A 27,372-nucleotide genomic window follows, 5' to 3' on the forward strand; every position below is an offset into this window, starting at 1 on the left:
TCAGGGAGAGCCAGGGCTGCAAGGCAGCACACGGGGCCTGGGGGCAGCAAAAAAAGGCACAAGATTTTAGAGGGGCCAGGGGGCTCAAGGGGGTTCACATGCTCACCTGGGGACGCCGGATGTTAAATGTGCGATTCCAGGGTGCAGCAAGCGTGGTCTTCTATGCTTGATGCAGGCATCCAATCACGGGAGGGGGAGGGCTGTGAGGCGGGCTTTGGTACGGAGAAGAGCATCAGGGAGAACCGGGGCTGCAAGGCAGCACACCGGGCCTGGGGGCAGCAAAAAGCAAGGCCCAAGATTTTAGAGGGGCCAGGGGGCTCACCTGCTCACCTGGGATGCCGGATGTTAAATAATATGAGCCAAATTGTTGTTCTGAGAAGTGAACAAATGAGAGGGAGATGGGGTGCGTGTAGGGGCACACTGCCTATTGGTTTCAGTTTAGTTATTTATCTACTCATTGATCGTCCATGGCCATGATAATCTATGTGGCTTTTCCCAGCCTGTAACTGCTCTTGCACTCCCAAAGGGACCTGTTTGAGCTAACACTGTGCTTTCTGCACAGCCATAAGAAGGGTAATGGGTTAATTCAAGTTATAAAACAGCCCCATGTGTAATAAACATGCATTAAGCAAGTGTGCCTTCGGCCACCTGATTTATGAGCAGTATATGTATTCTTCCATTTGTTCCTTGCACTGAAATCCTGGTTACAATAAAAGACACTGGCAAAGCCAACAGTTCTGTGTCTTGTATACGCATTTGCCATGCACGGACATGTTATGCCCAGGTACTGACACCATTTGCCAGTTGTTGTCATATTATGACTAGTTAGTACCATTATAGCAGTGCCTGAAAAATGCTGATCCTGTATCTACACAAAAGCCCAAACTGTTGGCTGTGTCACTGCTTTTTCTTTTACTGACTTTTCCCTGACCCTATTCTTTTCCTACGGGCATTGGGCAATTCATCAGCAAGGAGGCTCATTAACTTAGGTTTGTTGTTTTCGCCTCTCTAAAGTGTCATCCTACATTGGGAAAATGGAAGTAAATTATGTACCCAGACTGCAACACATATTTAATTTATGAATCCCCTTTAGTTATTAACAAATTGTAATTGTTCTGCTTCAGATGTTTATTGTTTTGTATGTATGCTCTGTTAAACCAGCCCAGTTTCATGAAAGGGGAGTACAGAGTTCTTCTTTGCTATGGTCGCCATTGACCAGGATATCTATTGTAGTGCCTAAGGCTCACCCCATTTCCCAGTCTGGATTGCATTGGTTACGATGGAGAATAAAGCCGGTGCTTGGCTCGTGTAAAACTGGGACATTGCGTGTAAAACTGGGACATTGCAAGAGACAGTCCCCCTGGCAAGTGGACCAATCCCACGCAGACACAAATTACAAGCCTTATGCAAATACATGCACGTTAAAGCTGCACCTGCTGCAATTACTCGCAATGGCGGGCTTGTGGAGGGGCCATGAACCGCGAGTGACAGGATCTTTAAGTGAGTCTTTGTGACCCTTCCCTGCCTTGAGAAAAAGTGAATAGCACTTGGCACCCTGAGTGTCTGGTCTATGTTTTATGCCACGCTCTTTCTAAGCTGCAATTTCACCGCCGCACTGTACTAATTCATGTGCCTGTACATCACTGCTGCAATGACCTGTCATGGGCAAATTGCGACTTCTGTTTAAATCGTAAAGCGCATTTAAAGAAATAAAAGCAGGCCACCCTGCAGGTACATGAACTCTAAGCATTCATTTTACAAAAGAGGTGTATGTCTACATGTCACTGTTATGTCCTAATTTTGAATTTCAATATTCCTTCCTTAACATGTTCCGAGTGAAGCAAAGAGCGCAGTTTTTATGGTCAAAATGATATGCAACTGACACTTGGAGGGCGCAGTCAGTAGGCATTCATTTATTGCCATAGCAAAAGTTCCTTCATACGATATTATCATTGTTCAGCTTACTTTAGTCGACATGATGCTCACGCAGCCCGGCCAGCTACTGCAGCCTGACCTGCTGACCTCGCTGGCAATCTGTGTACTGTGCAGTGCACGTGCGGTTCCAGGGTCCAGCCCAGGAGTCCCTTATGCACACGCACGGGCCCAGCCCTAACTGGAAGAAAAAAAAGTGCAGCGCCTGGTGATGGCAGCCTGTACAGCAGGCAGCCATTTCCAGGCAAACCATCCAGGAAGAGGCAGATGTGTATCCTTCCGCTCCAAAGAGGCCCTAAGGCCAGATGCCTACCAGAGGATGTCCCGGTGTCCCGGTGGGGCAGTCCAGCCCTGGATACAATCCGTGTCTATCCTTATTAGTGAACACATAAAGTAAAAAGGTGGGGGGTAGGGAAAAATCAGGAGCCCAGCTGGCACTTACTTGGAGGACGCTTTCCGATCCGCATGAATTTTAAGACTTCTACTGGGGTCAAAAAATTCACTGCCAATCACTGAAATAGCAGTGCATTGGGAGAGCTTTCCTGCTGCGAAAGTGAAACTAAACCAGTTTTAGTTCCTCTTGACCCGCAAACGTAATCAATCATATAAAACATACGTCTCAGGCACGCATGGCCAACTATTGGCGCACACATTGGGTCTGAATGGACAGGACACCGCACTCAATAGGAGCAGGAGTCACAAAGTGCCCTCTTGGAGTGACCAAAGCAAACATCCCACCCCCCAAAACTGTCTCATTTACAACTGGAACACTGGGAGTGGCTGGACTTTGGAATGCACATATGATAGACACTGGCCTGGTGAAGTGACGCCAAGCATTGAAAGAGATGCACTAGTGCCACAAAGTACAACATCTGAAGGCATACACACCATCATCTATGCACTGGGGTGTGTGGGTGAGCCCAGTGTGGATCCCAGAACCAACTTACCAAGGGAAGTACAGATAGTGATGCGACACTTGCGTACATGTCACATGCAGTGGCGCTATGACCGCTCACAAGACGGGGCATAACGCCATCAACAATAATGGAGAGTGAGGGTCAACATGACCTGGCTCACCGACAGGACCATCACCAGGTAGGACAGGAAACAGTACAGACAATAATCCTAGGGATGCAGTGATGACAAAAGGCCCTGTAACTGCAGGCTCCAACAAGCAGAACGTGAGTAAGTGTCAATGCACTCAAACACACATGTCAATCAACTCATGATGTCACAACATCGCTGTCATCGAGTGCTCTGATAGAGTGGCCAGGTGGTGGCATGAAAATGCTGTCGCGCACTGCATACCTGCACTGCCTGGCATGTGAGATTAGGGGGAGGGTACACTACGTGGAACAACATTGACACCTCAAAGGTTCAACCACTGAGTGGCTACAACTACACTTCACCCACACAAGGAAGAACAGCACCACACACACTGTGGACAACACCGCTCCCTAAATGTGAGTCTCCCACAACCCTCCACCCAACATGACAGCCCATGTCCAACCCTGTATACATGGGAACATGAGTGAACCATGATTACCTGATGTACTACACAGCCACGATTGCCCGGCTGGAAGCCATCACAACAGGTTGATTAGTAGACTGCAACAGGACCCCTGCATGATCCACAAGGAATGTCACACCTCCCCACAATGGCCCTTGCACCCACCACTTCTGCATAGCCACTCAGCATGCATGTGAGAGAAGCTGCAAATTGCCACGATTGTGCAAGGGCACCTTGATAAGCAGCAATCACTATGCACGACACAAAGACATGTTCATGTTGCCTTGGGCGACTGTACACTTTATTACAAATGGCACAGATTACATCACAGAGGTAGCACAAGTGTATCAGTCACCATGAATAGCACAGCATTCGGGCACATCAATCTGTACATGTCACTGTGCATAATCAACAGTGACCTGCCAAACAGCAGGTGGCTGGCAGTCACTTCATGGAAAAATCAATTTTCAGCAACAAATATCCTGCACCTTTGGCAAACACCAACAATGTATCCAGGGACAAATAGAGGGAAGACACAGTCAGATCCCAATATGGAGTGTGGGGCCACATCCTTTCACACTCCTCGTAGTAAGCCACACACATGGAGCCAAGCTAGGAAAGAAGTGTCCTTACATCAGATGTAGACGTCCCAAAGGACAGCAACAGATGTTGTTGGATGACACAGACAGCATATTTGATCACCCTCAATTCCCCTCTGCCTGCCCTCAGTTCAGCTCTTGACCCTGCAACCTCCTCCCTCAAAGCCCTCTGTTCCTGCAACTGTCACTCCCCTGCTTCCCTCACCTCCCTTGCAACCTCATGCAGAACCCCCAGCAACTGTTGGTTGAAGCATACACTGGCACCTCCAGGTGTTGGGACCTGAGCCATGGTGACATCTAGGTGGTTTCCTGAAGGTGCAGTGACAGCGGTCGCCGTGGTGGGCACAATTGCCTTTATAGGTTGGCGAGCTGCAGCCAGCACAGCTGGTCCAGGAAGCGCAATGGGCAGTGTGGGCCCCTCTCCTGTACGTGGCACAGAACACAGACATTCTCCATGCAGGATGGCAGGAGGGGTACACTCCCTGCACACTCGTGCTGGCCCAAGCTCTGGATGGGGGGAAGGTCTCATATTGGAACAAAGACGTGAGACAGCTGAGGAAGGGTAGCTGGCCTCAAGCAGTTGGCTTGGGGACACACAGACGAGTGGTGGGAGGACAGGTGGAGCAGGAGGAGACAAATGAGCCACAGCAGACAGAGCTACCGTAGTCCCTTGGGGGCTACATGACCAAGCTTACCCTGTCTGTTGCTGCTGCTCCTGTGCCTCCTCTTGCCTTAGCTGAGCTTTCACCTGTGACATTCTCCTTCATGTGTGCATCCTGTGGGTGGGTCGCAGCTCTGACACACAGCTGTCATCCTGGGCTACGGGGTCATTGACAATGGAGGCTGCAAGAGAGGAGAAAGGGAAAGGGACGAACAGCAGAAACATGTGGCACACAAATGACATCCACACGGATGTGTTGGGGGTCCAGTGAACATGCATCTGACACATACATCCGGGGATGTTTTGTTTGTTTCCTAAATTGAATGTTTCATATGTAGTGAATGTGAATGTGTAGGAAAAATACATGAGTGTATTTTATATTTATATCTGATGTATATTTAAGAACAATCTATTTTTTTATTTTGTATTTGTATGATTTGTGAAGCATAAAACTTAATTTAAATTATATATTATTTTATTAATGTTTAAACTTACATTTACATTATGAAATTTTAATTTTAAAAATGAACATCCTTTTTCCTATGTATTATTATAAGTTATATTTACAGCTTCAAAATATATGATTTTTGGGCATATCTTTTCCTTTACTAAATTTGATTGTTTTATATAAAGTAAATGTGAGTATGTAGAAAACATACATTATTGTATTTTATACTTATGGACTATTCATATTTATTGAAAATAATATAATTGTTTTATTTTCGCGTTGTACAAATATGTGATTGTAATACTCTACTTATTATTAAAAGGTTACACCCAACATTCAGAAAAAGGTAATAAAGTGCACACCTTCACGTTCAAATATTTATATATTTATAGTATATTTTACAAAGAAACACATGGTTTTAATAAACATTTACTCTTTTAAAGTATGTCTTATTTGATGATACTTTAATTTGTTGCAGACAAATAGCAGCATTTGTTTCTCCTACTGCAATTATTATTCCAGATTTAAGCAGTCAATAAAAGAATAAGCATACTCTCGGTCAATATTGGTACAGTTGGAAGTACCACAGAATCAACAATTTGATTTTTTTTGGAACATTTTGAAGGTACAGGATTATGTACTTTTTCAATTGTTCCACTTTCTATAGGTAATATTTTAGTATTATGTTTTTACTTGTGCTAACTACAGTACAGCAGTTTTTTTTTCAAATTTCAATTAGTTTGTTTTATTTCTATAATGATTTTTAAAATATGTTTGCTCATGTCTATTTCACATATTTGACAACATGGCTAAATCTTCTAAAGGATTTGAGGGTTATCGCTTTTTTAATTTGCACATTTCTTGAATAATGTTTCACACATCATCTGGCTGAGCAGTTTCAAAGTAGTCCCGAACCCAAGATCTTGAGTTGTCAAATTAAATTGTTCCAAAGGTAGTTATATTTTATTGATGTATTTTTGTTTTGCTAATAGTACCAGTTCAAATGCTTGTATCACTGTAAAACATATCAACATTTTGTTTTGATGTTTGCTCAGTAGGAGAACTCTCTGATGTGTAAATTGAAAAAGTATTAGTAATTGGTAAGTTATCTTATTTTCCTTTTGTGAATCACACCAGTTTTAATCATCAAAATGTCACTACTTGAAACAGTAGGAGTTTTTTTTTAATGTTACAGGAGTTGGCACTATTGCAATATAAGTCAGTTTAATAGGCAAATTACTTGTTTCATTTATATGTAAAACAGACATTTTAACATTTGAAATACAAGTAGTAGACATGCTAGGATGTATTTTGGTTTTCGTTGGCTGAATAAAAGTACTTTGCACAGTTGAAATGGTGCTAGTAGTAGCAGGTAAGAAATCAATTTTGGAGCCTGCATAATAGAAGTTTGCACTGTTGAAATAGTACTAGCTATAGTACTAGGCAATGCATTTGTGTTATTTTGGGGGATTTCTGGACTTTGAACCGTTGCAAAATTACTAGCTTCAGTATTAGGTGATTTTATCTTTTTTAAATTTTATTGTGTAACAGCACTTTGATTATTGAAAATAGTGCTCGAACTGGTAATAGGAAATGTAGGTTGGTTTTCATTTTCAAAAGGAGAAGTTTGTACTGTTAAAAAAAAGTGTAATTTTGACTGAAAGATTTGTATTCATCTTAATATGTTAATTTTAGGTTTTTTGCATGGTGAATTAAATTGATGAGTTGTGGTACCCTCAGTATTATGTATGGGGTATTAAGAAGCATATTAGTATTTCTTTTAAAGGACTTGTGGAGAATGGAGGAAAGACTTGACGAGAACACACTGTTTAGAAAAAGAAAAACATAGAAACAATGCATACATAGTTGTTTATTATGTTAAATAATTACTAACTCGTTTTATTGTTTACTAACTGTGATGAAAAGGGGATAAAAGGTCCAAAGAAGCTACCAGCTTGTACAGGCTCTGACAATACCAGGCATAAAGACCATATGAAGGGTTAATCAGACTGTCAGAAATGGAAGGGTGATTGACAAATCCGTTAACCAATCAGAGAACAGCTTCTATAGACAAACAGATGTTTTCTGTCATCAGATGATTGCCTTGTATTTTTTTATGTTGTTGCCAGGAAACAGAGCCGGAGGCTTTGAAGAATGACAGTTTTGAATGGGCGTACTAAGCCTGAAGAGAGAGGAAGAAAACGCTGTTTGTGTTAAAAATATAATTCCCAAGTTATGTTTGCGCCATTGCGCTGAAGACCCCGGTTGGTCCTGTGAGTGACTTTTGTTTGCAAACCTTATTCAATCGAACATTCAGAGTCCTGAAAGGAAACTGGTGACTTTCTTCGTGAAGCGACGATACAATCGTAGGGCTTGTGTGGAAACAAAATACCGTGTGGGTGAAAACGCTGCTCTAAGACTGTGTAAATCGCTCAGATAGCGTTTTACTTATCACGAAGGTGAGAGCGAAGCCAAGCAGCAACAGGGCTCTGTTGACGGTGAAGAGTTTAGAAGAGGGGGCGGAGCTAAGGCCGTTAGCTACAAACCGTCGTCCTCTTCAGAGAAAGATAAATCAAAAGCACCGTGTACGGCGGAACAGCTGATCGGGCTTCTCCAGCCGCAAGCCCGTTCCCGACGAAGCTCCGGGACGAAAACAAAGTAAAGAAAGAAGACGGAGGTACGTGAAAGTTTGAGAATGAGAAGAGCAGTGTGAAAGAAGGCTTAAAGGTTGAAGAGAAAGGTTTTTTCTGAGAAAATAATACATTACAAGGTCAAAAAGGAAGTTACATGAGGAAAGTTTGAAAGACTCTCGTTGGGTAAAAGAGATAAGAAGAAGGAAGTCATTGCAAAGTTTTGAATGAAAGGAAAAGGAGAAGTATTAAAAAGAAAGGGTGATTAGAATCCAGTCAAAGTTCTCATTTATAATAGAAAGTTCTTACAAATAAGAGAAAGGTCAAAGGGAAGCAGTCAAGACTTAAAGAAACACCCTAAGACTGGTGAATGAGAGAATAAGTACTTGAAAGACAATTTTTTCACCCTGAGAGGGGAGTTAGGAAACGAACTATAAAGAACAGAGTTGAAGCTGTGAGCTGTTTGGGTAATAACAAAGGACATATACATGTAACATTAAAAAACAAGCTGAAACAAACCTGATACAGACTTACCTGGCGAGTCCTTTTCTGAGACGGATGAAGATCTTTCTACAAATAAGAAAAAGTCGCCAAGAAACAAGAAACGTATCCTTTTCCTAAAATAAAAGATAGTTAATGTTAATAAAAGTTGTTTCGGAAACAATTACAAAACCTACTTTCAGTCTCAGTGTATTTCTTAAGGTATATATAGTAACGAAACATCACACTAACCCAATTTTAAAGTTAGAATAGTTAACTAATTGATTGCATGCTTATAATATTTACTTTTATTGTTCTGAACTAACAAGTTTAAAATGTTCAACACTAACCCATTTTACGTTTATTTATTATAATGTGCTAACCCACGCTTAACATGCTGTTCTTTACATACTACCTCAGTCCGGCACAGAGCACGACACGTACGAGAAGTGATACAAAGTGGTTTCTGTGTTGAAAATACTTCTTTGAAGTCAATCTCCCATTTCCATGTGGTGAGGAGGAGCTTGTTCCCTGGATTACCTGCTTCCCTATATCTACCTCAGTCCGGTGCAGATCGCGGCATGGACGAGAAGTGTTATAAAGTGTTTTTTGTGTTTGCTAGAGGTGCTGGTGGGACATGGTGAAACCAGTCTGATGGGCAGTGAGCAGGTTTGGGACTAGCTTTTTTGAATACATTGTGAAGTGGCACATTATTTAAATGCATAAACACCGGGGGAGCCATTAATATTGGCCTAATTACATGAGGTGACTGCGGGTCTTTGACCTTTGAGCCTCGGGAAATACGTACCACGCCTCACATGATTTCCCAGCATACTTATGCCAACTCACCACGTCTAATCAGCTGTTTAATTGGAAATGCCAGCAATTAATTGTAAATAACCTCTATGCTCTACTGACCGCGCAACTTGTGCTATTAACTGCTGCTCGCATTTGGAAAACAGGGTAAATAAGAGGTTAACAAGATATGTGCAAAGCTCATTGCGCTCATTCCAATGTGATATTATTACCACATTCCTAAAAAAAAATTCAAGCTATTGGTAATGTTAACTTGTTTTATTTAAACAAGAAAAAATATTTTCAAATGTTTCAATACAATGGTTTTTCTACAGTTGCCAATGTTTCAACACAATGGGTTCTCTCCAATTGCCCAAATGTCTCAATGCAATGGTTTTTCTACAGTTGCCAACACATGTTTTGACCAAGTTGGTCTTTTCTGAGGCAAAACCTTCACAGTGTCCAAGTTCATCTTAGTCAATCTTAGTCAATGTAAAGTTTCTACACATAACAGAGTATGTCCATTCATCATTGTACAAAAAAGTCATAACATGAAATGGAAATAATTCATATCCATTGGAGGGGAGACAAAGGAAGCAAAAAGAGTATAGTAAGTCATGTTGTGTAATTTTGTAAAGTTTCTTCGAAACTAAACAAATAAATAAAATAAATAAATAATAAATAAAAAGCGTATAGTAAGTCATATTAAGACAAAGGAAAGAAAAGAAATTGAGAAAAAAAGGAAAAACAGCCATTTAAATAAAACCAATCTCAATTTCTGTGATGAAACTGTCCTCGGTTATTCAGAAGCACGGCATTGTTGTCTCCTTACGTTCTAACTCCAAGATGGAGTCGCATTCTACTCCTTGTGCAGGTCTAGTGTATCAGGCAACGGAGAAACCCTTGGAGGCCACGCCCCCTTCCAGTCCAGCATATCCGGAAGGAGAATCAAGGGCTCCTCGCGTTGCTACTTTCATAGGAGTTTTGCCACGCTTCGTGAGTTTGTTTAGTAATTGATACTTAGGCAACTTGGGGGTACTGTTTCCTTTCTCCCCTCTTTCCGCCTCAGGCTAACCTTCTCTCTTTCTTTACCCAGACTTCCCGGAACCCGAACGCTGTAATGCTCGTCCGACCCAGGACTCTGATCTCAACATACACCACGCTCAATCCACCTACGCCGCGGTGTGTATACCTACAATAAGGTTCCTCCTCCGTAGTATTAGGCAACGGGTGACCTCCTATTCCCTGGCAGATAACACTCTCACTTCTCTCGAATTAGGAATGGCTCAAGGGGACACAATCAATCTACTGATCGCTGCAATCGGGGAAGCACGGGTGCTCCGGATCGAGGAACACATTTTTCCTGCGGTAGGAATTCTGTTGCTCACTCCATAAGAACAACACCCGGTAGAGCTACAAGCAATCCTCAAATCTCTCCCTTTCTTTTTCCCCAGCTGCTCAGATCCTATCCTCACGTCTTCTAGGCACAGAAGCCTTTACCTTTCTGTCGCTGCACTCCGGGGGTAAGATATGTTACAGGGGGAAGTAGCATAAGGGAGGTAAACATTGGTATTAACATCCCTTCCTTTTCATGTAGTTTAACCATGGAAGATTCCAGATCCAGCTAAGAGTAGAACTCGTATTTGGACCGCAAGTCTTCGGTCCTCTTCTTCTGGAGACTGCGCATAGGAGACTACGTACCCCAGCAGCTCTTTACAGGGTTTTTTCTGTTCTGGGTTTCCCTGGAGTTCTCTCTGTGCCCAAGCCTTGAGCTGGGTCCCAGAGGGGATCTCAGGTAGATTCCTTATTTCTACAAGCAGTTGTCATCTGCAGAGGCCGAAGTTTGTACAGGTAGGTGGTCTTCCATTTCCTGACTAAAGCTCTAGTTGTAAGAACGAATCCTAGCATAGCAATTTCATAATTACATCCTAACATTAGTCCACCTGGTATTGCTGATTTATAACATATTAGCATGACAAAGTTCTTTTTGTCTATTAGATATCCTAATTTAAGGAGACAAATCTTGACAAACTGATACACGATTGAATGCCTTAATAATTCCCTTTCAATGTCTAATCCCACATTGTCATGAAAACCATTCTAAAGATCATGAATATGAAGTTCCTTTTTTTGGCACAATGCAAATGTCAATATTGAGGAACTGTTACTCCGTTAACTTGTCATTAGCTTTAGGGTTGAAAAAACTATACTACTGTTAGTATAGTTGACATGCCCGAAAGCAGGCTACCCATTAAACATCCCAAAACTACAAACTCATGTCACAAATAACCAGGATTACTCCTTACTCTGGTTTCGCAATTCTGATCTCATTCCGTAGCTTGTGTGAATAATATTATGGTTTCCAGAGTGGGCAAACTCTATAAAATAATGTTAAAGAATACCAGTTATAAGAAAAAATGGTAGTTCATTTGATCTATAAATTGTAGTAGCATGAGTTTGCCTCCAGAGTTAGTCACCCTATATTGAAGTGCAGTAACTTCCCCGAGTAGTAGAGCCTGATGAAGTCATCAATTTGGACTTCATGAGTTTCTCAAATATGAAGAAATGTTTCCACATTGGTAAATGTTGCCCTACAATGGTACAATTGCATTAAAACAGTCTCATTAATTGTAAGGTGTCTCCATACTTACCAGCTAAGCACTGACTAATGCTTAATTTCTTGTGCTCTTACCAAGGTTAAATGGGTTTGGCTTGCTCTATAACGGGTCCTTTCTCATTGCGAGGTCCCAGCCCTCAACTAGCATCCACAAATGAAATTTTGCGGGCGCCATTTTGTAATCTATTTAAGTAAGGCATAGATCGTCACGTGTGCGTGACGCACATCATGACGCCCCCTGCTGGTCTGATATGTTTCTGAATTACCATACTATTTGCAAAGCAGCGCACTGTCATTTTGAATACATCTCCTGCAATCATTTAAAAAGTGTTTTTTCTTGTCGATCATTAGTGTAACACTCATGCATTCCGGACTCTTCCGAGATCAATGAGGTACAAATAAACAGATTTGGTCCTTTTGTGAAACTAATGCGGTATCAACACCTTGCTGTGTCACTCTTATATATAGGTCTAGCACAATTAAAGTATCATGTCGTACCCCAATTAATTGATTCTTAGTACGATTGCTGTATTTAGTCTGGTCCTGCTTTCGGTCACTAGAGCTGATACATTCATATGGAGATCGTAATAAACATTCAGTGACACTGGTCATACGTAGATAGAGGGTAGTCTTACTCATACCTGAAATAATATAAAAAATAAAACATTTTGCTATAATGGTGTTCCTTATTATAACCCACAAATGTTTTAGATTGAATACTGTTATGAATGGACACATCGTTATTCCAACCCTGTCCAAAAAAGATTCCTCAATAATTCACTAAAACTCTTAAAAGTTGTCATTACACTATTGTATATGAACTACATTCCCATTCTATGGATGGGTGGCAGTAATAGGCCAATATCAGTGTAAAAATAAATCACACACAATTTGGACACATACTGTGTTAATTGTCCCTCGTCAACATAATAAAATATTTTGCAGTACACTATTGCTACCAATCATTTACCTACAAGAAAACATCACAATGAGTCAATCAGTGAAAGAGACAAAATTACAAGAAGACATTCATCTCATGCTCCTTGTTGCGGCCCAACATTTGCATCGTAATCTACATATCGTCTTCGATTCCAACTGACTCAGACGCTGCTCCATATCTCCACCTCTTTTGCTGCAAAATATTTTTTGTATGCCAACAAACTTAATGTCCACCTTGTTATCCATTTGGTGTTGTTGCTGCCAATGATCTGCCTATGACAGTTTCGGATCTTGACTCCCATGACTGGACAAGTGCTCCCTAATACATACGTGCAGTTCACAAATAGTGCTGCCTATGTACTCCTTGTTACAGATACAGATAATCGCATACATAATATACTTTGATCTACAATTGTTGAAGTCTCGTACCTCTGTTTTAATTACTCCATGACATATAAACGTTGTGGTATTGCACACTGCATACCTACAGACGCTGCATGTTCCACATTTATGGAAACCCCTAGGAGTAGATCTTAACCAAGATATTTCGGCAACTGGAGAGAAAGCATTGTGTTGAAACATTGGCAACTGTAGAAAAACAATTGTGTTGAGACATTTGAAAATCATTTTTGATGTTTAAATAAAACAAGCTAACATTACCAACAACTAATAATAATAATATTGCATTGGAGCGAGCGCAATGAGCTTTGCATATATGTTGTTAACTTGTTATGGTCGTAGCCAGGAGTAGACTATCAGGTGCAAGGCTCTGCAGCTGTTCCAAATTTTTTATCCATTGGTGTTTTATGTTAAATTATCAACCTAAGTGCCCCGGCTACCTGGCATAGACCCCATCTCTGTTTGTATTGACAGGGTAAATAAGAGACCAACTAAACAATCTAAATCAACCGTTGCAGGCTTTGCGAATTCCATTGGCAAACTAAACAGCATTAACGTGAACGATCGAGGGAAGATTACTCTCTTCCTCAAACACATGATGAAGGCTATAACAACGGATCCGTGCCCAGTCGGAAATAATGAAGCACCCATCTATTCTGGCATAGTCGACAATCAATCATCGATCGTCCCCTGTAACAATTCTTTGATGAATGTGTGCCTAAGCTTACAAGCAGAGTCAAATCTACAAATCATTACAAACACTGAGCCGGATCAAATATGTCAGACTCCATATCATCATATCATACCATCTACTGACTTGACTAAATCACCTAATTTAACTGTGATTGCCGTGATTGCTTATGTGTCATCACCAAAACACCAAGTGAGTCTTTCTTTGTCTGATTCTTCCTATATGGAAGACCCTTGCACAGAACCAGAATTTGTGTCTACATTTAATGCCTCACTTCTGCTATTTAAAAACATGTATAAAGATCAGCAGTTTTTTAAAGTCTGAGCTTGCAAATGTATTAGTATTGGTCACTCCAACACAGCCTCCCACTGAATACAAAGTTGTTAGTGGCAAGGGATGTAATTGCTCGATTTTAAACATTCAGGACTTGCAAACTAACCCCCAGGCCCTGACCAAAAATAGGCAGCCAGCATCAAAGCTGGTTAATGGAACAATCTCAGCCACAATTACCGGGAAACATAAGCAAAAGAAAAAACACATTATTTCTAATTCTGTTGCTGGTAATAACCATAACAAAAATATAACGGTTGCTACACAAGCATTAGCTCTAGGATTCCCAAAAGACATGGAATGTCAGGAAAACTCTAAAAAAATTGAAATAGTGCAAAATAATAAATCTCAGGGTTACATCCCAGGGCTTAAGCTACTGCTGCACAAAGACCTGCCTATATGAATCCTGGAGGCTCAAGAGTCAGTTAGAGACAATTTAAGTCCTTCCAAAATACTGGAACTAACCAAAGTGAAGAGAGCAGCTCTGGCTGCTCAATAATAGTCAGCAAGGGGTCGTGTCTGCCTAAGCATCCTCCTTTGATTCCAGAGATGAGAGGAGATGTCCAACAGTTGGGGGACATATTAAAATGAGCAAATCACTGAAACTGAATATTCTAGTAATGCTACGGTAGATTTGGACTCTATTTTTGCGAATACAAACTCAAATCAGATAAAAATCGTCGACCTGTATGCTACCTCTGCTAGCCCTTTTTTAAATTGCACTAATGTTCACGAACTAATACATCAAATTCCCATATTGAAAAATCACCTCCCATGAGCTTGACTTAGTTGAGGTTTCATGCACTAGCTGGGGCCCGAACTGGGCAATTCTCCATTTTGTGTTGCTTATTATAACAGAACTCATTATGACCCAAGCACCCACCTTTCTAAAGCTCGGATACGAATTCACTAAAATTATAAAACCAAATATGATAGAAAAGCAAGCTATAAGTATTAGGGGCTTGGATGATCAACTATCTGCAAATGTTATTAGAGATAGTGTCCAAGGTCTGCTTAGCATTACAGAATAAAGGAAACACATCTAAGGGGCAGGAGAGACAAACATTAGATGAATACAACTTAGATGATGTTGAATGCCTGTCTAATGTCGCCTCTTCCCTGGTTATAATCATATCTTGGAAAACAAGAGGCTAACCTTTTTTTTATTTAATCCCCTGTGCACACATCTGTTACTTGTAGTGGACATCATTTTATTGCAGGAAACCTGGCTGCGACAACACTTGTCTATAGACGGGTATGTTACTTTCCAAACACTCGTTTGAAAAAATCAACTTGGTAGCCCTTTTGGTGCATTGATCTCGGCTGTTGCATCGCATTTAGAAGACAAAGAGTTTATGCCAGTTTGCCAATCTGACTTTGTATTGGCACCTATGGTGGAAACCCTGCCTGCAGGAAATAAATTGGTAATGCAAATTGTTAAATGTCTATAACCCCCCCCCCCCAAGGTAAAGGAAATTTAGAAATGATCATAAACCACATTGAATTGCTGTAAGAAGCCTGGAAAACAAGTTACCCCAATGGACGATATTACATCATAGGCGATTTGAATTATCAATGCCCCCAATTTCCAGACAAGGAGGTAGTTGTTATCCAGAATTGTTCTTACGTGGCAAATGAATTAAATCTATAGGCTATCTGCCTGGGCAAAGAAGAAAGCATTATTGATTTCAACCTCTGGCTGTTTTATATTAAAGCTTACCAATTGTATCAAATGATTAAAGTAAAAAAAATGATCTGTGAAATACTTGGACTAATGGCCCACAATCCTCATGGATTGATTTTATATTAACAGACTATATGGGCTTTGCATCAATAAACAATTTTAGGCTTATTCTAAACAGATTGAGTGACCATGTAATTGTGGAATGTTCTTTAATAGCTGACCCAAGAGGTACAAAAGAGCAGTTACAGGGTAACTACAGCTTTAACACAAACAGAAATAGTATAAAATGGACTAAACATAATTTGCACAAGATTAACCATATGTTATTAAGTGCCCTTACAAAAGTTCTCTGTCCTATTTTGGCAATTTAGACAATTACTGTCAAATAGTCCAAGCTTCAATGGAAGAGTTTGCGACTAACCAAAAAAAAAACACCTTTAATCATTGTCCCCATAAGAACGTCTATGACTAAATGGTTGTAATCAAGAAAAAGGAGTTAAGAACTAATATTCGTTGGGCCAGGAAGAATGTGAAAGACTTGCAGTCCCGAATGTGTAGAGAAAAAAACAGAGAATGCTGTATAAGAACTGGAACAAGATGCACAAAGGCTCTTTAATCTCTGCCCAATGGAAAACTATGTGTGAGGCCCTAGGGAACAAAGGTACGCAAAGACTCTGGCACATTTTCAATAAACATAATTCTGGGGCGTTGGGCCTCAGAGAAATTAATTCTATTTCTAACTGTATGGAAAGAATATATTCTGTCTCTATATTATTGAGACAATATTACTGAGGAAAGTAACTGTTACTCGGATTTAAGTGATAGAGACTTCTTTATATTCATAGAAGACGATATTGAAAAAGTCATAAAAAATCTAAAGGCCTCCCAAGCCCATGGATCATATGGACCCCCAAACATTTTATTTAAATCTGATACGAAAGTATGGGCTGGCATCCATTACATTATTTTTCGAGAGATTGTCATTACGAGCCAACTTCTCAGGTCTTGTAGACGTCAGTGTTGATTCCAATTTATAAAAAAGGCTAGAGCAATACCCCACCTAATCATGGAATTTTAGCTATGATTGACTCAAGTGCCAAAATCCTTTGTAACTTACTCCTGGGTTACATTAATCCGTGGATTGAAAAAAAAAATGTTTGCAATCAGCTATCTGGTTTCCATATGGGCTATAACACTTTAACGAATATGTGGCGCCTAATGCACTTTATTCATCACATTTAAATATCCAAGACTAATGCACTTTATATATGTTTCATTGATTTTACCAAGGCTGTCAACATGGTGGATAGACAAGTTTATGGAAGAAGATGGAAAAAGGAAATGTACACCCACAAATGTAATACTTTGCAAAATCTTTTTATTCTGAGAATATGGTACATATTAGAGAGAATGAGGATGGTTCGCTAATTCAGCAAGTGTCTGTTAATTACGAGCTAAACAAGGCTGCACACTAGCACCTATGTTTTTTAACAATTATGCCACAGATTTGGAGGAAGTTTTTAAGAATTTTAATAATCATCCCCCACGCATATCATCTGACCCTATCGCCTGGCTCTCATATGCAGACGATATTGTAATTGTTTACCAAACCGCATTGGGATTACAGCATAGCCTCGTGGCACTAGAGTCATACTCTGCAAGCCACGTTCTAATTATTAACCTATCAAAAACAAAAATAATGACTATTAAATCTAACAGAAGAACCATCAAGCGGTATCATTTGGCTGTTCAGAATACCACACTAGAAGAGGTCCCTCGCTACTGTTACCTTGGAATGCTTACATCCAATATATTGGATAAATAAGTGTTTTCCAAGTTGATAATAAGGAAAAACACTGTGAAGTTCAAGGCAATTAAGTCCTTTATCTCAAAATCTGGTGTCTTCTACATGGAGGCCCTAATAAAACTTTACAAGTTCTGTGTAGTACCAAGTGTACTGCATGGCATTGAGGTCCACACTACCAAGGAAACGGCTTGGTTAGATGTTCTGGAGGGAAAACTATGGAAATCCTCTTTAGGCTTGGCTCAATCTGTACCGATGGTAGCTATCTGCTTTGAATTGGGTTTTACCTCCCTTTCTACTCGCAAAATGATAGCGACATGTAACTTTTATATTAGGTCACTGATGAACCGGAACAATCCAAAGTCGATCTATTCCTACTTTTTAGACCAAGATAGTAATTTATGTACCCAGCCTGCCTCAAAAATGTGACACAGAGAAATCATAGTTTTTCTGGATGAAATCGAATGCTCGGTTTCCCCCGAGGAAAACTTAGCTACTAAATTTGAAGAAATAAAAAAAAGGCAAGGTTGTGGGACCAAAATGTTTGCACCTCCCATTTAGCATGGAAAACAAGCTATGCAGTATATTATATGCAAGCATTCTTAAAAGCATCGTCTTACATTTGCAGCCTACAAAATACATCACTAAGAAGGTTTATAATGTGTTTTATACTGAATCAGTTACCCACCTTGGCAAACAGAGGAGCCTGGCTTGATAAACCTCACAAAGACCGGCTTTGTAGATTATGTGGGAAGGATTTTCAGACATCGAGAAACATCCTAACTGATTGTATTGCACTACTCACTGTATATGAAAAAGGCTATATGAAATTGGTGCATGATATGAATTTTATTAACACATCAATTTTGGTCATTACTTTTTGCTGGAAAGAATCTGGTTGTGAGCTTTACCATCTATTACATTTGGCAAGGAAGTATGAAGTCACTATATTGAATATGGTTTTAAAACGATTTTATTTTAGGAGAGAAGCCTGTTTTTAAAGAATTGGATTGATTAATATATGTTTTAAAAATGTAGCTATGTTTTAGTCAAGGTCATTCTATTGTTATTAGAAATGTATGTAAATGAAAGAATTGTGTTTTTCCATGGCATTTTTCAACAGTGTTAAAGGTTTATTTAACTAATAAACCACAATAATAAAAAAGGGCAATTTTGTTTCATAAAGCACAATGCTGTTTTACTTTTATTGTATTATTAAATGTTTTTTAACAATACACAATTGTATTTTATTTCATTGGGCAAAAGAAAATGTGGTTTTACTTTTGTTGACTTTACAAGATTCTTTTGCAAATGTTTTTAGTGATTATTACAGTAAATTGCACTTACAGGATTTATGATGATGGTCTATTTTTTTCTTTTCTCAATATTTGGCTGAATTGTATTTTCATCCTTTATTAATGTTGATGTTTCACCTATAAAAAGAACCATGTTGTTACAAATGTAAAGACATGGCTATGTTATTGTAAATGTAATAATTGTAACATTGGTACATTTATTAGTGCACAAAATGTAATATGTTACATTTGACAATTTATCAAAAGATATATATTTTAAACTTTTTCCTTTAAAACAATTTTGTTACGCCTTCCATGGTTGTATTTGTGTTGTTATTTTGTTAATGATAAAAACAGTTGTTTGTGGCCACAGGGAAAATATATTAAAAAGTAGTGTAACTTCGTAAGTATATGAGTTTCCTAATATTAAACTTGTTTTTTGTTTTATTGGCTAAAAATTAATTCAACCTTTAACAATTTACAGTTTACACTAAAGCCAAACAACAATAAATATTAAAACACTTTACATACCCCAAAATACCATGCATATAATGAAAAAGAAGCAGAAGGGAAAAATAAAGAAGAAAAAAAGAAAAAAAGAAAAAGCACAAGACAATAAAACAAAAAACTAAATTATTTTCCACAAAAAGAAAAGGACCTATCACAGGAGGAAACAAATCAGCCTACATGGTCAATTACTTATTGAATCAATGAAGGATACAACTGCATTTACAGTGGATGTTGTAATACATGATAAACAATAATTCCACATTGCATCAATATCCAGGGCGACTTTGATTCTAAGTTTATGGAGTACATACTTCAATGTTTCTCTCACAGATTCATTTTTACAAAATCTGCAAAAGGCTGCAGCCTTCGTTATTAAACCAAATCTTAATAGTGTGCTCCTCGATTTTGTCAGATTTAACAGGAATCTCAAAAAGGTAGTTTACACAGCCTTGCTTGAATATATGAATAGGTAAGGGATCAGATATTTCTGTCTTTTATGGTCGGCCTTAAGATGGTCAAAGACGGGATAGGAGTGGAATTACGTCACTGTGTTGGACCAATCTGCCCTGAACATGGCCTTCTTAACTTTGTCAGGTTCCCTTTCAGGTCACTCTCAGAGCAGCCTGTTTCGGCCAATGATAGAAGTGCAAGCTCCCTAAGGTCTTGAAAGGCTTAGAGCCGTCCCTATCACATGCCTCTGCAAAATCCACCATCAGGGAATTAGCTGTTGGTGGGAGCATTTTCCTATAAAAAGACAAATATTTCCAGAGGGCTCTGGCCTACTGCCCAATTCATATAGAATAAAAGTGTGCAGCACGGAAGATGGTAAATGAAGAACTCTTCTCCAGATCAGGGCTTCCAATTTGTTAAGTAGTCTATGAGGGCCAGATTATATACCTCTATTCCATAGTGCCAAATTTCGAGTCTACCCTTTTCAAGTTGGTTTGTGAGTTTGGCGGCTTTGGTGTGAAGCCAAGTACACAGTGGAGCAAGAGAAGGTTTAGAATTAATCATAAAACCCAGGTAGACAAATGACTCTATCCTCTCCACCGGTGCCGATTGTATATGCCACTTAGAAGGAACCCGCTTACAATTATATGAACATTTCATAACCTTTGTCTTTGCAGGATTCACATGAAGTGAATTCTCACTTACAAAGGCAGAGAAGGCAATTAGAATACGCTAAAGACCTATCGTGGTATTATCAAATACTAGATAATCGTTTGCATAGCCGGTCCGTAGAGGGTTAAGTGAGGAAATTGTTGGGGTTGCCAGGGCTGCTCATCGCAGATGCTGGTCTATGTCTGCCATACACAGGTTGCAGAGGCATTAGGCCAAAATACATCCCTGTTTCACACCTCTGAAATTTCTTATGAGGCAAGACAACATACCTTGCTGATTCAAACTCACCTGTATGGAATACTCATTATGTAAAGCAACCAGCAGTCTCAGTAGGCCCAAAGGGATCCCCAATTTCAATAGCTTGTGCCACAGCACTGCCCGGCCCACTGCGTTAAATGCTGCAGCGAAATTGATTGATGCCAAATAGACCGGACTGCTCCCTTTTGACCACGCCTGGAACTGTATACATTAGAGTAACATGCCATTCAAGTGTGTACCCATCCCCTTCCCAAAACCTGTGTGCCATTTGGAGATTAAATTCTGGCTAGAGGGGCAGGCGTCCAGATGTTCGAGGATGAGACAGGAGAACATTTTTGAATCAGCATCAAGAATCGCGATCAGCCGGTAGTTGCATGGGTTCTCTCTTTCCCCCCTTTTATAGATTAGTATAATGTGTGCTCTGTCCCATGTTGGTGGAAATTGCACAGATTTAGCAATGTCAGTGAAAACAAAAAATTTAATTTCTGCCCAAAGTGGTGGGTTAGATTTAAAAAGACGGTTAGATAAACTGTTCGGGTCTGGTGCATTTGAGTTACTACAATGGACAATAATTTCAGTGCGTTTCGGCTGGGAAAGGGCTAAATCAAAACAGATCCCCTACGGAATTAAATGAGCAAAATTTGGATTATCCGAGGTGGAGGGTAATGCATAAAGGTTTTCATAGTGCTGAACCCAGGCATCTTCGGTGACCACATTAACAAGCCTACCCGCAGGCACATTACCCCTAGAATTAATTAGGGACCAGAAGGATTTAGAATAGGGATTCTAAAAAGAGGGCTTGACCAGGGCAGACAGCATGTTTTCTGCATCCAGTTGAAGATGTGAAGCTCTTGTTGAATGACGCCAGTTCTCATACGCCTGCTGTATTTGCTTCATCCTTATATGTCTGGCTTGGGCACTAAGGCAGGAATGTATTCTAATTTGTCTTTGTCTGCATCTTACTTCTCTTTTGTTTCCACTACATTACTGTCATATGAATGCAAATGGGCAGATGTACGATGTTTCTTACTACCTGTTCTGGAATTGTGTGGAACAATTACACTTAGTAGGAAACTTTCAAAGCTTTCCATTGAGAAGCCGGACATTTTAGCAAACATTGACATAGGTGTAGTTTTTTCCATCACTCTCTTGTTGGCCTTCGCCAACGTGGATGGTGCCCAATGCAACCGAGTACCACGAATATTAGGTAATACTGCCCTCCACCCTACATTGGAGGCCGTGTCTGCATAAGTTGTCTTTAAAGTTACAAATGTGACTGCCAAGAGAGAGTGGTCACTAAAGACCGAATTCTTAACCTCGAAGTTGGAACATTTCTCCATCAACCAAGGACCCAAAGAGATATAATCAACTGTTGAAGAGCCCCACCCATTAGACCATGGGGTCACGGGTGGTCACGGGTGGGATATCCCTAGAAATAGACCAATTAAGGGGAAACAGGCCCAAGGCCATGAAGCAGTCTGACCAGACTCTCCCATTCTTAATCATTAACTCTTCGTACTTCAGCCACTGACATAGCCCAGTGGTGTTTTGTCAAGCCAGTCTAGCACACATTGTGTAAGGGTTTGGTTTCAACTACCTGTTCCAGTGCCCCCATTTCCTTGTGCCAACAGATGTTTATAACCAGAATATTTGCTGCCGGGTGTATGTGTAATCTAATGTGAGTCACTCATGTTGCAAACAAGAGGTCACAGAATGAAATTATCTCAAACAAAGAAGAAAGCTTGACCAAAGTCAGAAGACCGCCAAAAGGATGACCATTGTCGCCCTGTCATGCTGCTTGATGTGTAGCTGTATAGTGTCAAGGGTTTTGACCCATGTTGAATCAATAGACTGGGTAGATGTGGGGATGAGCTGTCGCCGCCCATTATTCTATCCCAGAACAAACTAAATCAATAGACTGGGTGGATGTGGGGATGAGCTATCGCCGCCCACATTCACGCCAGAATAGGAGAACCGTGCAGTTTGTGCGCACACCCAAATGGTCGCCTAACCTTCCACCCACCAGTGCGAGCGTGATGGGCCAGGGGTGCCATGAGTGGAATGTGTGCCAAAGGAAAAACAGCAGTGCCTGTTAGCTTAAAAAGCCCTTTGAAATCAATATCTAAAACAATATCTTTTAACAATATCTACACAAAAAATAGAGACACAGGAAAGAGTGGAGGTGTGGCGATCATCGCAAAAAACTCACTCAAACTCTTTGCCTCTCCTATTCAGTGTTCAGGTTGTGAGGTCATTCACCTCAAACTCACACCCACCCCAAATAACTGCATCAATATAATCACTATCCACAGACCCCCATCTTTAGTATCAGATTTTAACGATGAGATAGTGACCCTACTTAACAACCTTAAATCAACCAACACAGAGACCATAATGTTAGGCGACATAAACAGATGGAGGGGGAACATACAGGACCAGCAAGCCATTACCCTAGAAGAGGACTTAGAGAACAGTGATTTCACCATCATCAATAAAGAGCCTACCGCAACTACAGGGAATCAACTAGATTGGATCGTCACAAACAACCCCAAAGTAACTATACTCGGCACTTACCCCTGCATATGGTCAGACCATTTCAAAATTGAAATCTCTCTACCACTGAAATTCAATAAGGGAAAACTAGCTAACTTGCCAAAACCAGTTATGGCCAGAAACCTGAAAAAGATCACAAGTAGTATGCTCTCTGAGGAAATGCAGAAAATCATGAGCTCCACTAAGGACGAAGACCACAGTAAACATATAATCTTGACTTACAACCAAGGCATGTCAAAACTGTTAGACACCCATGCCCCCCTGAAAGAGAAAAAAGTTAGACCCAACCCAAAACACCAAAAATGGTTCACTGCTGAAGCCATTAAGCTTAAAAAGGACAAAAGAATTCTTGAAAGGAAATGGTTAAAAGATCCCTCCGAAACTAATAAAAGCAACTGGAAGACAGCAGACCACTCATATAAATCAAAACTAGTGGATTTGAAGAAAAACCACTATAATGATATCATAAGTACCGCGGCAAACTCCACTGGAAAACTCTTCCAAATCCTTAAATCCATAGATAAGCCTACAACACTCACACCACCGTTCCAGCCAACCGAAACAGACTGTGAGAATGTTCAGACTGCATTTCAAAACAAAATTACCAAAGCCAGAGAAACTATCATTAACTGCCAGACCACAAACACTTCAGTTAAAACTTACCTCATAGAACACAACATCGAGACAGAAACCCCTAAATTCCAATTCCGACCCACCACAGTTGATATTATGAAGAAAACGCTATCCACCATGAGGTGTACCTCGTGCTCAGAAAATGTTCTTCCCCCTAAACTTATTCTTGAAAACCCTGATATCTTTGGTCCCTTTCTTACAAGAATGGTAAATGCCTCATTCAGAGATCATACTGTACCCAACATCATCAAAACAGTCACGGTCACTCCTTTACCAAAAAAAACAGACCTTAACCAACAGGGCCCTGCCAACCTCAGGCCCATCACAAATTGCAATTTTCTGTTGAAAATTATGGATAAAATAGCTACTGATCAACTTCAAAGCTTTATAGACGAAAACAACTTACTTCACCCACAACAATCTGGGTTTAGATCCAGCCACAGCACTGAGTCGGCGTTGTTAGACCTCCAAACTGAAATGCTCTCCATTCTGGACAGAGGCAAATCAGGGCTACTGATACTGCTGGACCTCTCGGCGGCGTTTGATTTGCTAGATCATGTCAAACTCCGTGAGGCCCTCAAAAAATCTGGCAATTGCTCAGAAGGAGCCATCGAATGGATTGCCTCATTTCTGCAAAACAGACAATCCAAGATTGTTTGGGGAGACAAAGCATCTAACACCAAATTAGTCGACTGTGGGGTCCCTCAGGGAGCCAGTTTCTCCCCCTTACTTTTTAACCTCTATATGCGATGCCTTTGCACCATGCTATCCCAGATGGGTATATTTTTTACCAATTTCGCTGACGATACCCAACTGGTATTTGAACTCAGCGGGAACTACCAAATAGACAATGATAAACTTTCTCTCCTATACAACACCATCGAACACTGGATGAAAGAAAACTGGATGTGTCTAAATGGCTCTAAGACTGAGCTCATGATCTTCGGATCTACACAGGCCAGAAAAAAAATTGAGCCCTGCCTTTAACTCATTTACCATCAAAAACATCCAGATTCCAATATCAGCAAAAGTAAAGACCCTAGGTGTGTATCTTCAAGCCTCTCTAGGCGCTGAAGCACATACAAGCTACCTTAAAAAAAACTGTCAGTACCATCAGATCCTCCTTAAAAAGATCAGGCCATTGCTAGACCAAAAGAACAGCATCATCATCGCTAGGGCCACTATATTGTCTAGATTGGACTACGGAAACTCCCTACTCTTGGGAGCCAATAGTAAGTGCTTGAAAAGATGTCAAACCATCCAAAACAACGCCATCAGAACGATCGCTGGAAAATCATGGAGAGAACACATCTCCGGAGAAAGGAAAACCCTCCATTGGTTGGCTATGGAGGAGAGAATCTCCTTCAAGTCTCTTACCACGGTACATCGCTGCCTATATGGCGCAGCCCCGGCCTACCTCAAGAAACAGTTTAAATGGTACGAGCCACCCAGGAGCCTCAGATCATCAAATACAGGCAAACTACAAACCATTATAACTAAAAAACAACATGGCCTTGGCAAGGCCTTCCCGACATTAGCCATCGGAAAATGGAATGACCTACCCACCTCATTAAAACTTGAGCCTAACTACCTCACCTTCAGGAAAAAACTGAAAACCTTACTTTTTAAGTAAATCCTGGTAACATACTTAATTAATTTGAGTTAACTTAGGCCTTCTCTCGCCTAGTCCTGTCTCTTTTTCTGTTGTCCAGTCTATATGTAAGCGTTCTGATGCCCGCGGGCTTTAACGCTATATAAACAAATAAATAAATAAATAAATAAAATAAATCACCTTGGTTTCTCTGAATGCAAGCTTTCAAACATTGCAGGATATTCAAAAATCTCACTGAACACCAGCAGACATTTGGCAGAATGAAGTTTTGTGTGCATACAAAATCTGGAAAGAAAAAGAGCCCAAAACCATGTTCATAACAAAACTGGCTGAGCTGTGGTGGTCAGCAGCTTAAGTTAAAATGAACTGAAAACCACTAAAATCAAAATGTTTAAATTAAATGAGGGACCTACTTTTGAGTGTCACATAGTTTGTAACTGTTGAAATGTCATAGTTTTGAACTTAGAATCAGCATTTTAGCTGCATGTGTAAAAATTGTCAGTTTGATTTGAATGTAGAAAACTGGGAACAAAAAGTGACATTTAGCTGAAACCTGGCTTAATGAAACTGGATTCTGCCTGACAACTCCCCCCGACAGGAGTTGAAACTGGATCAACAGCTGTGTTCCCAGGCCTGGCTGCATTCTGCTGCCCCACAAAAAGGAGGTCACATGGCCCTCTTGATTGAAAGGGGAGTGGCAGCTGGGGACTGCAGGAAATTGAACAATGGGCCTTCTTTGGCTCAGGCAAATGTTATATTGGGGGGGCCGTAAAGTGGCTTCCTCTTGGGGGAAACTGGGAGGGGCAGTGCCTCTGCTAGCAGCTGAGCTTGGGGGAAGTGGATAAACCAGTTATTCCACCCAGTGATGTGGGAAGCCACACCCCTTTTTGACCAGAGCATAATTTTAAAAAGATAGATAACGCATAGTGCGGACTGGTCAAAATTATATAATTAATATCATTGTTCTTGTGATTTTTCTGTGCACGTTTTAAGAGGCGTTAGGACCCTGTGGTGTATTCTGGGGGGTTGCTAGCGGAAAATAGTGTCTCACTCTAAATGTATGCATGTTAAAAATCTGACACTTTATCATCTGAAACCCATATCCCTGGTGCACATTTGTGTAAAATCTGGAAAGGTTTACAGGTCGTTATCTGGATGAAAAGGGGAGAATTCTGTCATCAGTGGACACAACATCGTACAAAGACAGGGATCGGATGGTTTGGTGCTACAGAAAATATGTAAACTGGACCTATAATATGAGAAAAATGGTACATAGATAAATATGTATTTGGATCAGAAATAGATTTGTGTGCAATTTGACAAGGGGAGGTTCCTCTGACCATAAAACCTACAGCATCACTCTGACACTCCATTTCTTTCCCCCAATCAAAGGAGAGAGGAGGAACTGGCCAATGACAAGTAGAGAGGGGCAGGCTCAGTTATGCCACGCACACACCCACTTCCAAAACACATAAAAAGAGACTGCTGGGACAGGTAGAGACATTCAATTCCATTTTCTGCGGGACGCTCTGCCGGGAGACTCCAGACTTCACATCCATCAATCTCCAAAAACCAGAACTTTACTTCAGAACTTAAAGCAAGGGCCTAAACCCACAAACTGAGAACTCTTCTCAGCAGGCCTCAGCATCCTTAAAATCATCTGCAAACTATTCCACAGCCGGGCGAGCTGTCTGAATTGTTTTGCCAAGAACAATTGCCAGGAAGCAGACCAGAGATCCAGAGAACCACAGGCCGCTGTTCCAGAGAGGACCCAGATCGCTGTGAAGTGCCGAGACCAGAACCTGAGTCCAGTCCAAAACCTGACCAGATCCGTGACGAGGCCCATTCATTTCAAAATTAGGAGTGAGTA

The sequence above is a fragment of the Ambystoma mexicanum genome, chromosome 6p (assembly GCF_040938575.1).
Source record: "Ambystoma mexicanum isolate Mex_15411 chromosome 6p, UKY_AmexF1_1, whole genome shotgun sequence".
NCBI lineage: Eukaryota > Metazoa > Chordata > Amphibia > Caudata > Ambystomatidae > Ambystoma > Ambystoma mexicanum.